At 36.5% G+C, this 13,286-nt stretch overlaps 1 protein-coding gene across 4 annotated transcripts in view; it reads left to right on the top strand.

Annotated features, from left to right (window-relative positions):
* Positions 1–3,861: 3,861 nt before the first annotated feature.
* LOC126470263 (E3 ubiquitin-protein ligase RNF12-like) overlaps positions 3,862–13,286 on the top strand; it is a 72,934-nt gene continuing 63,509 nt past the window's right edge. Inside the window, exons 1-2 of one of the 4 annotated variants that reach the window (XM_050098000.1) lie at positions 3,952–3,977; positions 11,669–11,756. The gene's annotated coding sequence lies outside the window, so the exon portion shown is untranslated. Of the gene's footprint in view, positions 3,978–11,668; positions 11,757–13,286 lie in introns of all 4 variants that reach the window. The other 3 variants (XM_050097998.1, XM_050098001.1, XM_050097997.1) reach the window with 3 other exon arrangements.

Here is a 13,286-nt window from a genome sequence, read left to right as displayed (position 1 = left end):
AAAAATTCCGTAGGATAGTTGACTACATCATCTTGGTTAGTAACGGAATAAGTCGACTTGTATGTCATCAATTCGCCAGGTATCATATTTTGAATCTGAAAATTCATTTCGTTAACATCAAGGTTTTTTGCAGCCAATATAACACGTTCGCTCAACCAAAAGTGGTTTGCAACTGTTAAACAACATTTGCTGTGCGCGAATTGTCAAACATGATGACTGTGAATGTGTCAAACATCTCTCAAATTTCAAAAAGATCATAGAGACTTCATTTCAATATATATATATATATATATATATATACAAAGATGGAAATATTCAAAAACCACCTCCATGGAAACATGCGTACAAGAGCCAACTTTCATGGTAACCTGCAAATAATGTCAAAATCATTTGTAAGGTACTCTAATCCATGCACTGTCCGAAATATTATGTAGACAGTGATGTTCCTATTGATGGTCAACGTGTGCAAAATTTCTTCAAGATCGGAATAAAACTGTAGGTTGGTGTAGAAGTGTGTAATTAAAATACCCTCTGCCGTGCCCCATTCAGAATTTTAAGCAGTCAGCGCCCTTCATCCTGCTTTGAATATCGAGTGTGGCATATTTCATCAAGATCGTAATAAAAATGTACAATTTGTCGAATTGTGTTAGGTAAAGTAACCTCTACCATGCACACTACGAAATGTACAAATAAAACCCAATATTTTTTTACCTGAAATTTATATATATAATGTTGGGGTTTGTCTTTTGGTGCTCAGGTAAAATAAAAACTTTTAATTAACGTTCATAAGACGACAATGATGCGTGCAGACTAAACGGCTGCTTAGAGCAGCTCAGCAGTTATATGGGCAGGCAAGCAAGTTTCCCGCATCCTGCCCGGGTTGCGTTCTGTTTGGCTTGGCTGGGAGTGAAGCAGCCTGCCCGTTCTGTTGACAACGCGCGGTGGCCTGCCCGCCTGGCCAACGGGCAAACATGGGTGGGTTAGAAGCAGAACATGTACACCACTGCTCAGGACTAAAGATCACAGCAACAGCATCCAGTGAACTTGACAAATGTTTTGTTTAACCTTCTAGAATAATAAATGAAATCACTTTTCTAAACCCCAAGGAAATTTCTATAGATAAACAAATGCTACTGCCATTGGCATAAAATTATTCATCCAATACTGAATCGTTGGAGGCAGATATTGAGATATTAAAAAAATCTTATCATAAGTCATGAACAGGAAACCAGCATAAAGACTGACAATTTATTTTCATTGCTTAAATTGTTAGAGCAATATAAACGTATGTTACATGATTTGTACAAAGTAATTCAAATAGTAGAGACTTTTACTCTGCATCATGTGAATGAACATTTTTTGTGCATGTGAAGTCTACAACGTTGTTCGAGGAATTCAGTGCCTGATGAACACACGCAATTTATTTTTCTGTTCTTGCAACACAAAGGACTGTGACAATGACTATTTTGTAGAAAAGAGTGGCTGATTTCCTCATCAGTCACGACAGCAGATGGATCAATCTGCTTTTAAAGTAATTACAGATCCGCTTGTTATTTTGTATTTCACTGTTTTTCACTTTTATCTCAGTGATATCAATTTTGCTCTTTTCTAGGAGAATATAAAGTGAATATACTATTCAAAATACATGTTTTGAGGTATAATTTGATTTTGGTGCATGGCATGTTGGAACATGGGTGCCATTTGTATTGGTATGCTACCATTCAGGTTGTTGTCGTCGGCAAAGTATACATGTATGGGAAAAGGTAGCTTATGTATATTCAGTTTATTTACAGAGAGAAGAACAAGAGCTCTCTAGTTCTGAGTCGGCAGAATTCGGTTGACCATGGCATGTTCATGTTTTGTGTCCAGCTGCTGCCAACCTTGGCTATGAACTAAAACAGAATCTTGCTTTGTAGTCATTACAAAGTTACTGTTGTGCTGTCTCCTTTTTATTGTCAGAATGGAAGTTCTTCTAATGCCTTTCTTTTAAATTCTTGATTTTCTTCAAGAACTGATACGGAAGTTGAAGCAACAATCATCCTCATTCAAAGCCACTTGTAGCATAAATTGATACCAATATGTGTGTGCAAGTGTAGTGCTAGCACTGTGTGATGTAAATGTGGCCTCTTCTCCCCTTGCCATCCATGACCATTGGACAGCCAATGCGCTGGGAGACAGTGGGTAGAGCTTGCTTCCGTCACTCCCTGCTCCCCTCAGAAATTTTTCACCTACTTGTGAACAAACTGTAGATTTACTTTAATTTCCAGTACAAGAATGCAAATATTTTCAATGTTTTGCTGTTTAAGAGAGAGTGAGTATCGCAGAAGACAGTTTATGTACATACATGTACTGGAGTTTCTGATACAGGGTTGGAAATGTTTTTCAGTATTTTACTGTTAGTAGGGAGTGCATATATCGGAAAATATAGTCATGTAAGTAAATCTGCTACGATTTCTGATATAGAACTTGTTCTCTGTTCGTTAATTAGTATTGTTTATGTTGTTCCCATTGAAAACTCCATGTTTTCACTGCCCTCTAGATAGTTCGTTTGGAGTGGAAAGAACATATCGGGCTATGTAGATTTAGGGGAGGGTGCGTAGGAAGTATTGATGGGTAGCAAAAGAGAGCCTTGTACATCTGGCCACAGCAAACTTACAGAAATTGGAAATGTTGTGTAAATTGCATGTTAATAATCTAATTTATTATCTCTTAAATCTCTTTTTGTCACACATATTTTTTTAAATATTCTCTTCCATGTTTTTCAGTCTGTCACTGTACAGTTACAGTATCAACAAAAATTCTCAGCCACTGTTTTTATTATACAATCACAATTTATTTCGATGCTTACCTCATAATTTTCAGATCGTACATGCCCCAATTACAATTATTTACATTCTGTTTGCCAGCAACTAGTGAAGCCATCTTGAGGTTTTGAATCTTCTTGCGATTTTGTCCGCATCGGAAAGGTTATCCATATTTTTACTAAAACTTTGCTTGTTACCGCCATTGTATACTGTTACACTGCATTTCATCGAATTGTAAAAAGAAGTTGCAGCCCACCTAACAAGTGAAAGCACAATGTTAGACTGTAATCTAGTGTGATGTCTGTTATCTTCTTGTGATATTGCGCTGACTTAAATGTACCAAATCAAAACTGTGACAAATAAATTATAAAAAAAATACTTGTAAAAATGTATACTTGACTTGTACAATAGCATATGTACGAATTGTACAATATTGTGATTTTTTGGGTCAATAAAACACAGTACTACATGACATAATATAATAAACAACATTGTTTACTGTTTCTCGAGAAAAAATAATGCTAGCTAAAACAAGCTAAAGGCAGCGGAATCGAATTTTCGAGGGAGCATGACAAACCAGATGATGCCACTGACTAAAGAAAAAAATGGCAGACAGAAGTTCAGTTTTCTACAAGTATCGTGAACGTATAGCTACTCAATGACATTTTATCTCGTTGGTGCTGATACATAAATGAACAAAATAACTATAAGTATACAGTGGCTATGAATACACAGTACACGGACTTAAACGTGATCTCCTTCCGAACCATATTTGGTACTTAATGATGTCTATTATAATGAAGTTACTGGCGGATTTGAGTGATATTAAAAGGCTAATGTTTTGTCCTTGATATTTATCCCCTTTTATAGCTAATCTGGCCCACACATGTGACATATAGCTAAAGCCACCACTGCTACTGGGGCCAGCAATCATTGCATATTTCCGTTTTGCGTGGGAAAAACTGGCGCAATCATCTCATAGCAGACGTATCGACGCATTACGAATCGAACCGTTTCCGATGTATACTTCGACAGCAGTTGTCAACTAATTTGCGCATGCGTAAGAATTCTCAAACAACTGGAAGGGTTCTGTCTTCGTATTATATGCTGTATTGTGTGCTTTGGAGGTGTGGTAGCGCCATTGTGGTTGTTTAGATTTGTAGGGGAAGAGAGGTATGTAGATGAAAGACAGATTCATGTGTAAAATTTAGTTTGTGCTGCGCGTTGTGAGTGCTTTCTATAAGCAAGATAAACATGCTTGAATTCATATATATTTTTTTCTTCTCTTTTTAAGTTCTGCAGAACTTGCTACGTTTAGTGATTGGCCTTTAGTCTTACGTTAAGCTTGATTATATTTGTTCTGTTGATAAGATTTTACTATTTTTTGGCTCTTCTCCGTATCTTACTGTCTCGTGCGAATTGGCTTTCACTAAAACTTAAGTTGGTTGGTTACGGGAGGCCAGCAGGGAATCAATATGCAAAGTTACTTTTCTCTAAATCTCATTTTTATGTTTTGTTTATTTCGATACTAACAGAAAATTGCTGTGCTGATGTGAGCATTACTTTTAATTTGTAAAGTAATTATAATTGAAGAGTTTGAAAGTGTTGCTAAACTTAATTATATTCTTCTTTGATACATAAACAAACGGCGTGACATACGAAATTTTCTAACGTCATTAGTCGTCGAAGTCCATAATATTAAATTGGGTGATATAATAAGACAAGTAATATTATCCACGTACTACTGAAATTAAAGACATATTTGTATGTTTGAGTAAGACTGAAGGTAGCGTCGACAAAACTTGCTCTGCGATAATTGTGTGCTGTCAAAATTCTTAAAGGATCAAAGATAACAGGGTAGTTAATGACGACAGATTATTATTATTATTATTATTATTATTATTATTATTATTATTATTATTATTATTATTATTTAGTCGCACCACAACGATATTGTGCTGTGATGTGCCTAATTGAGAGTCAAGTCATTCATAAAGAATGTCACATAGCACGAAAATGTTTGTTTATAGAACGAAAATGCATAACTCAATAATTCGTATAAATATATTCAGTGTGTTATCTCCTAATCATGTGTAGAGCGTGAAACATACAAACGGATCTCTCAGAAACTGGGAAACCCCAGCAGAAACATTATTTATACGCAGGACATGGTAAGCGCAATTTTTAAAAATATCAGTTTTGTACTATGCTTCGATCATTCTGTTGACTGTCTCCCACTTTAATGTTCATGGCGTGCTGTCATTAAGAAACAACTTTTTAGTAATATACATGTATTATTTCTTTCGCTCACACGTTCATTTTTATTTTACTAATTCTTTAAGTATCAAATGCATTGTAACATCTCCAATTATTTCTAATTTCATACAGTAATATCCGGATAAATTTCTTTGTGATTAGTTTGATTAATAAAATTTGGAAGGAGATTCACACAATCAGCTGACACCCTTTGATACGCATCACACCTCTGTGGAATTGCAGTAAGTGAAATATTTGAACAGATCTAGATATTAGACTTCCTGGTCTAGCTATAGCTGTAATTTCAGTGTAGTCTTTGTACTTATGTGTTTGTACAATAGATGGCCTCGCCCAGTTGCTAAGAGTGTTATTTTTCCAATTATATCAGCTAGTTGACTAGTTTCGAACTACTCTGTTGCAAAACACAGTTACTGAAATCCACCTTTTGTGTTTTTTCTTTTTGTGTTGTAAGCAATACCCTTTTGTGTGTGTGTGTGTGTGTGTGTGTGTGTGTGTGTGTGTGTGTGTGTGTATTTTCTAAAGAAGGCATTACCTTTTTATTTTATTGAACTGCTCAAGATTTACTCTAAGGCTGTTTGATGGAAGGTTACTTGTTTCTCACTGTTGGATTTTATTTCAAGGTCTGTTGCACCTTACTACATTCCTCTTCATGCAGTTTTCCTTGTGTTGCTGAACAGGACTAAAATTTAAAAATGTACTCTGTTGTGCTGTGTCGTTTTACTTTCATCACAATGTGGGTGATATAAAAGATCTGCACTTCACATACATTTTGAACTGTAATGTGAGATTTGAAGAATGCTTGTATTGTTCATTTCATGCTGAAAGGTTAGGATGTTCAGGTTATTGTAATCATGATATGCTCATTAAATTAAAATCCTGAAACTGTGATCAGTATTGCATCAAAAAACTTGGAGAACTTTTTCCTGCTGGTAGGTACCACATTGTAATTGGTGCTTTGTGACAGTAATTTTGCAAGAGACTAAATAATGTCTTACTGTTCTTAGTGGTGGGCCCATGAAAAAGTTATTAGACATAGGGCTCCAATTTGGTTCTGATTAATTAACACCTGGGGTAAGTTGCCCATGAAAATAAATATTAGGCATGGGCAATAATTTCATGGTCCATTATCACTTGGATGATCATTGTGTAGGAAACGGTTCTAGTATTGTCTTTGTGAACATTAATGTTTAGCTTGATGAGTTATGATACAGTATAAGAACCACATACATAGGTCACTGATATGTGGGATAGGAAATGAATGTCACATCTTAACTCCTTAATCAAAGATTCCTTGTCCTGGAGATGACGAGGAATGGTGGGATGTGTATAATGAATATATAAAAGAGAAAGAGAAGTGAATATGGTTTTTAACTCTCTGGTAGGAAGCATTACACACACACACACACACACACACACACACGGTTGTGGCATATGGACAGTAATTTTAAGAGAAGTATGTATATACTGGGATTAAAATCTTCACCGTAGTAAATAACCACTTCAGTGGACCTGAGTACGTTTATTTGAAGCTGTAATCAATCGTATTAACGGCTTGTTGTTTCATTTGCCATCAGAAGTGCTTTTCACAATAAAGCAGAAATCAAAATAACTAGATTTTGTGAGACCAATGCAAACGTAATGTAAAATTATATATTATCTCTGTTGTGCTCACTTGGTGAAGTATTGTTGTATTTTAAGGGTTTAATTTTATGCTACCAGTCAGAGGAGTTGTCTATAAATTAATGTTGAATGTTAATCAACTGACTAGATGCATCATTAATTTATTCAGAAAGCAAATCTGCTGAAATAGTAAGATAGCTCAGTTCTAGTGCAGTAATGATATGTTTAATTGTGGTGCTATGAACAGATAATGTGCTATTAATGCGTGTTGTGAGAAGGTAATTAAAAATGAGCAATTATTTGGCTTCCAAAATATAGTAACTGTTCAGAACGTTATCATTTGTTTTTTTTTCACTGAAGTACTGAGTGAGGAGGCACAGCGGTAAGACACTGCAGCCTCATTTGCAAGGACGGTGATTAAAATCCCCATCCCGACTCATATTTTCCCGTGGTTTCAGTAACACACTTTAGACAAATCCTTGGATTCCTCTTTCGAAAGAGACTGAACAATTTCCTTCCCTAATCATAGTTTGTCATCAGTTGCTAATGAAGCCACCATTGATTGGACATTAAACCTTAATCTTCCTTTTGTGTAATAAAACAGCTTCCAAAGAGGTGACCAACTAAATATTTTGAGATTCCCCCCCCCCCCCTCCCCCCCTGATGTTCTTTATATGAAGTGATCAAAGTAGGTGAAAAATATCATAAGTTAATATACTAATACCCTCCTTTGTTCTCTGCTCTTCAGTATAATTCTTACCAGTATAACAGTATAAAAATAATTTGTGAACACATGAAAAGTAATCAATAATTATTCATAAAGTACCTCTTGAAATGGTGAAGTTTAAAGTAGTGAATAGATTCAAATAACTTAAGGGTTTAATGCCGGGTGACGTCGTCGACCACCGCCGATATTTCGACAGGAGCACACCCTGCCATTCTCAAGGCACAAATGCGACGATGAAGAATAGGTGTTAGATTCATGCAGTAAGGCAATTAGCCTCATATTTCATGTGCTTAATTGTTATGAAAAAGTTTTTTTGCTTTTCATGAATTATATCGGGCACAGACTAACACAATACCAATAAAGAGGGTATTTGATATAGTCGTTGGCTTTGGGCAGTTACATAGGAAATGTGACACACATTGTAAACATATTGACTATATCGTGTTATCAGTGACAAATTTTTTAAGCAGACTAAGCTACTAATCAGTCTGTCACTACACCAGGTCATTTGCTTTCACATACATTGACTTCACCCACTAACAAGCAAACTGTGAAAATATGTACCAAAACATAACACTGGAGCAACCATTAACATTATGTCAGTGGTCAAAGTTAACAACTAATATCAAACAATGCGTATAAGGTGAATATCAAGTTGATTCATGTTACGGGCATTAGCCATCGGGATGCTGCAGTACTGTCTTTGCATATAGGCCTCTGCTTCACTTTTCAGAGCATTATTTTCCTTTTATACAGGAATTATCTTATGTTCAGTCATCTGAATAAAATTATGCAAATCTCCTGTATTGTTTCTAATTCAAAACAGTCCCAATTTATTCTTCAGTTGAAGTTGCACATTTTTAGTTACTTGACAAGCTTTCACCATTCTGAATCATCTTCAGATCTAAGTAGTTGTCAGCAACCCATCTTGTCTGATCCAATCCTGATACCAGAGTACTGTACTCTGATATGAGAGTTTGACCGTCCAAGATGGGATGCTGATGCAACTACTTACATCTGAAGATAATCCAGAGTGATTGGAACATGCACATGTAATTAAAATGTGCAACCGAAACTGAAGAATAAATGAAAATTGTATTAAAGATCAAAACAGTTGCTAATTATCTTGACACAGCTATTTTGTCTATAGCTTTCAAATTCCTCTTACACGGAGAATTAAATGTGTTTTCATGTCGCAGCTAGGTTGTAAAATGATATCTCGAGTCTATTTTGTGTAAACATGATGTTAAGCATATAGTAACTGTTATGTCACTGTGGTTGACTGTAGTGAATATTAATTTGTGTGAAGGAGAAACATGGGGAAGCAATTTGAACCTAATAAGCTGTCTCTATATTTAAAAGTTGTGAGCTCAGTGAAGCAACTGCTATTGCGAATGACAGTGCTGCCAATTTTATTCAGATCCTGTATGTTACGTGTGCCCATCTGATACGAGAACTGTGTTGAACATCGCAGCTGTCAGTTTGAAAATGTGGAGTCAATAGCGGCCCTTACGTTTAACCTAATAATCACAAACTCTAGATTTAAATTGTCCAAGACAACCACATTGTTAAGGAAAGTATAAGGAAATCCAAGCGAAATGTAAGAGATCAACAGAAAAAATTTCAAATGTGAAACTTAAGTGTGTGAATGATACAGCTAGCGGGATACATATGTGACCCATGTTGATGCTGTCTATATCTCTATGACTATGCAAGGCCTTTAATCGGGAAATGGAACGATAATAGTTAAGGAAATGAACTATTAAATAAACACACAATAAAGCCAGTCATCACTTTCTTATGGTGATGGCATGGTTCTGACATTGATCTCCTTATGGAGAAACTGGATAGCCAATGACATTTTCTCCTGTCATTTACTGCATGTCACTATTGCTGAATGGGAAAGGGAAAAAGAAAAGCACACTAACCAATGGCTCCCATAATTCTATGGAACATGCATAGATTTAGAACATGCTCGGAGAAACTGACACACACACACACACACACACACACACACACACACACACACACACACACCACAGTGAATGTCAGTGTGTCTGTATGAGACACGCTCCAAAATTGTGTGCTAAGGTCCTACTCTCTAAAGGAAGATTACCTTGGTGACTAGAGGGCTATGGGTGGAGTGGTACATACCACACTTCTGGTCTACTCACTAGTTTGAAATTATATAGATTGCCAAAATTTGTGCTCAGTGGAGCAAGCTGGACAGCACAGCCTCTCAAACAAACACGAAACACTATTTGACAAAACAAAAGTTTTGCCCCAGGCTTCCGCTTAATGGGACTCTACAATTAAAGGGGCTGTACAAATAAGAATGTGTGAGAAAATTTTAAATTGTGATGGTGAATATAATCTTAGTGGCAGATGGAAGTGAGCTCTTGCTGCAGAGAAGAACCATAGATAATAGTTGCAATGTTTATGCTATGTTGGGAGCAGTTGCACCATCAGTGCAGCGTTGACCCCATCTGCAACACCATGACGTAGCTACCAGTCTATCAGAAGCTGTCCTTGGGCTGTATAAGGCCACTACAGCAGCAATTTTGACAGTCAGTTGCTCCTGATGATCACTATGGTGGAAATCATCGAAAGCTCAAGGTTGTACCCTGAATTGATGTGACAAGAAGTCTGTGAATGTTTTATACAACAGTGCTGTCGTGGAAGACATGGTTCTCATATGGATGTTGTATAGACTGCTGGTTGGGTAGAACACAAAGAAAGTGCTTGGTGGGTCTGACTGAAGTGTAATCCACCATGCCTTGAGAAACATGTACTAAAGATCTCAGATCGTTGTAAGAAGCAACATGTGGTCACATGGAATTACTGTCACACTGCAGTAAGGTACAGTTAGGCAGCACTGTGTGGGTTAAAGATTGGACTATCAGGAGAAAACCCAGCAGCCTTTCTGTTCATGTGTGAAAGCACAGTGAAAAATTAAAGTGAGCAGAAAAATGTGTTGACAAGAGTATGAGAGCCAATGAGGATGGTCTCCAGTAAAGGCAGGTAACCTACCTCAGCCATAATGAGTGATAGGGCTATTTTAACTTTTGCAGCTGATAAATAGTATGGCATGATTGGCTGGGAGTCTCTCAAAATGGTTGTTCAGCTGCATAGTGCACATCTATTGGATGCAACTTTCGCAGCTACCCCACTAAATCTACTGGGGATAGGGCACCTACAGTTTAATGTGGAATTCAAACCATGTGCTGTACCTGGCATATCTAGTCCTCAACAATGGTTAACCCAAGATATCTTTTCTTGAATGAGAGCTGTAGGCTAGGTTAAAGGCAGAATGAAAAACTTTACAGTCCCACTGGGATTCGATCCCGTGACTTTTGGGTTTCCAACCATACATGTTACCACTAGACCATGGAGTCGGACACAGTGGCTGTTACTGCAAAGACAATAGCTAATTGTTTCCATAGCATAACATTTGATGGCAACAAAGAGCCCACATTTTTATGCCATAAAGAAGCTGTGGGGAGGCTGCTGATGGCATTTAGTTCATTCAGTTGAGAAGAATGTAATGGGCACTTCTGTTTGTGGGAACTGGAAAATATGTTTGTGCTGCTACAGTTACAGCTTCAGTTATATTTATCAAAATGACCCGTCTGTGATCTTCTCAACTGCATACGATCAAAGGAACTATATCCAGGTTCATAGAGGGGGGATCCATAACAATATCCCATGATTGCAAGGCAACATAGCCGTAAGCCATGTCAGTGTAAGAAGCCGATCTTGTCAGAGTTTTCGTCATGATAAAGAACCATCAAGACCTCCCAGACTTTCAGACTTCTTACTATCCTCTACTTTTTCTTCGTTACAAAATTTGTGTAAACAAGTCAATTTTATGGATGATGGGCTGTTTGTCAGCAATCGGGCCTGTTACTGTATTCTATGGAACTATTCCAAGTGTTATTGACAGAAAGGTTGTTAGGTTACCCCACAGGTTAGAAAGTGGGCTATATGTTTCAGCATAGATATTAATGATAAATTAAATACATGTGTCTGACGTGGAACTTGTCACTTTTATTTGCAAAACATCAACTAAGTTAGATAAGAAATTATATCTTTGTAACAAACGGCTAAAGTGTACGTACTGTACACCATACTCTTTGCTGTGTGCTGCTGTTGGCAATTTGTTTCTGTTGGTTGTAGTCAGTCGAGTGATACTATATGTTAAGACAGTGAGAATCATTGAATCTAATTATTTCCTTTTCAGGATATGCAAATAAAATTCTTTCTGGGATGGAGAGCAGGAAGAAAACTCGATGGGTTGACACTGACCTGCAGTGTAGCCCAGGGCCAAGGTTAGGTTGGAATATGACAATTTGGTTGAATTGGCAAAGCCAATGAATGCTACCACAAAAATACGACTGCCATAATAGATTGATATGCAGTGTAGCAAGAAATTATGTTTGTAACTTACTTTTATGTCTTATTTCTGATTTTGTCAAAAATGTTGAGGGTGTAGATAAATTCCAACCTAAAAAAATACCAGCAAACTGAATTTATGAACCATAGGGAATTATGAATGAACATTGAATGGCTACAACAACTGACAAGTGATTTGTTGTGCTCACCTCCCATCATTCTTCTTGCCAACAGTAGCACACAGCAGAAAATCCACAGTACATTGTAAATTCACTTTTACTGCATTTTTGGTTAAATACTATGTATAGCATATTCAGCTCTGTCCCCCCTTCCAGTTTTTCACTAAATTGTACAACAGACTTAATTAGGTATATTTACTGTTAATTTTGAATTAGTGAGACTGCTCCTTTCTGTACAGAGTTTCTTCTGTCACAATTCAGACAAATTAAGGCAGAGAAAATAGCATTAAAATAAATCAATATTACTTCATTGTTGGACTATAATAGGTACATATGACACTAATTTCTGGTGTATGTGGACACTCATCTGATGGTAGATAATGTGTAAGCCATATCTCTATGCCATTTTGAAGTCATCAGTTGACACCTAGCTCCTTCTGAAATCGGTAGTTAGCGAGGGGCTGTAGATTGTCATGTTCCTGGTGAGCAGCTTAAGGCTCCATTATTATTTATAGATTGGTCGTGAAGTAATACTGTTTCCCAAAGTTTAAATGACTGTATATGGAATTGACTTAGCTAGTGTGAGTACATGAAATCACAATGGGGGATAATTCATCTATGACATAAATTATCCCCAATTCTTGATTCTTTTGACAAATTTTTTTTTATTAGAATTTCAGGCTTGTTCATATCGTTCAACACAGAAGAAAGAAGACATACAAGAATGACTGGATTTCTTGCTGTCAAATGAGTTTCATTTTGATTCATCTTAAAACTTCTACACATCAGTTTTCAATTTCTTATAGCATATAAATTTCTTCAAAAAATAAGAAAACTAAGTTCATTTTTTCCGTTCAAATAACTCTTATTGTATCATAGTTCATTGGCCACCAGTGCCTAAAATAATTGCATTCACCAGCTTTAATATAAAACACCCAAACACAATACAATAAATATTCTGTAACTTTCTACTTATAGATGGGTACTAACATTTTCTTTGCATCACATTACGGGGTTAATTTGCAGTAAATGATTATTTCTTTCATCTCAGTTCTGCAGTGGAGAACAAGGGATACCTTGACAAATCTTCTGCTGTCTTCTTGCAAATGCAAAGTCTGCCTCATTGAGAGAAAAGAACAGCACCATGTTGCCACAGATCACAGAAACACTATACATAGCATGAATATATTGAAGTGTAAATATCGTAAATGTGCTTGCTCATCTTAAGTTTAATATCTGTAATAATTGTAGCTATGAATTTGCTGTGGCACCCATTGGTTCTTTTTT

The sequence above is a fragment of the Schistocerca serialis genome, chromosome 3, assembly GCF_023864345.2.
Source record: "Schistocerca serialis cubense isolate TAMUIC-IGC-003099 chromosome 3, iqSchSeri2.2, whole genome shotgun sequence".
NCBI lineage: Eukaryota > Metazoa > Arthropoda > Insecta > Orthoptera > Acrididae > Schistocerca > Schistocerca serialis.
Note: the sequence above shows the minus strand (reverse complement) of the source record. Positions and strands in the feature narration are given on the sequence as shown.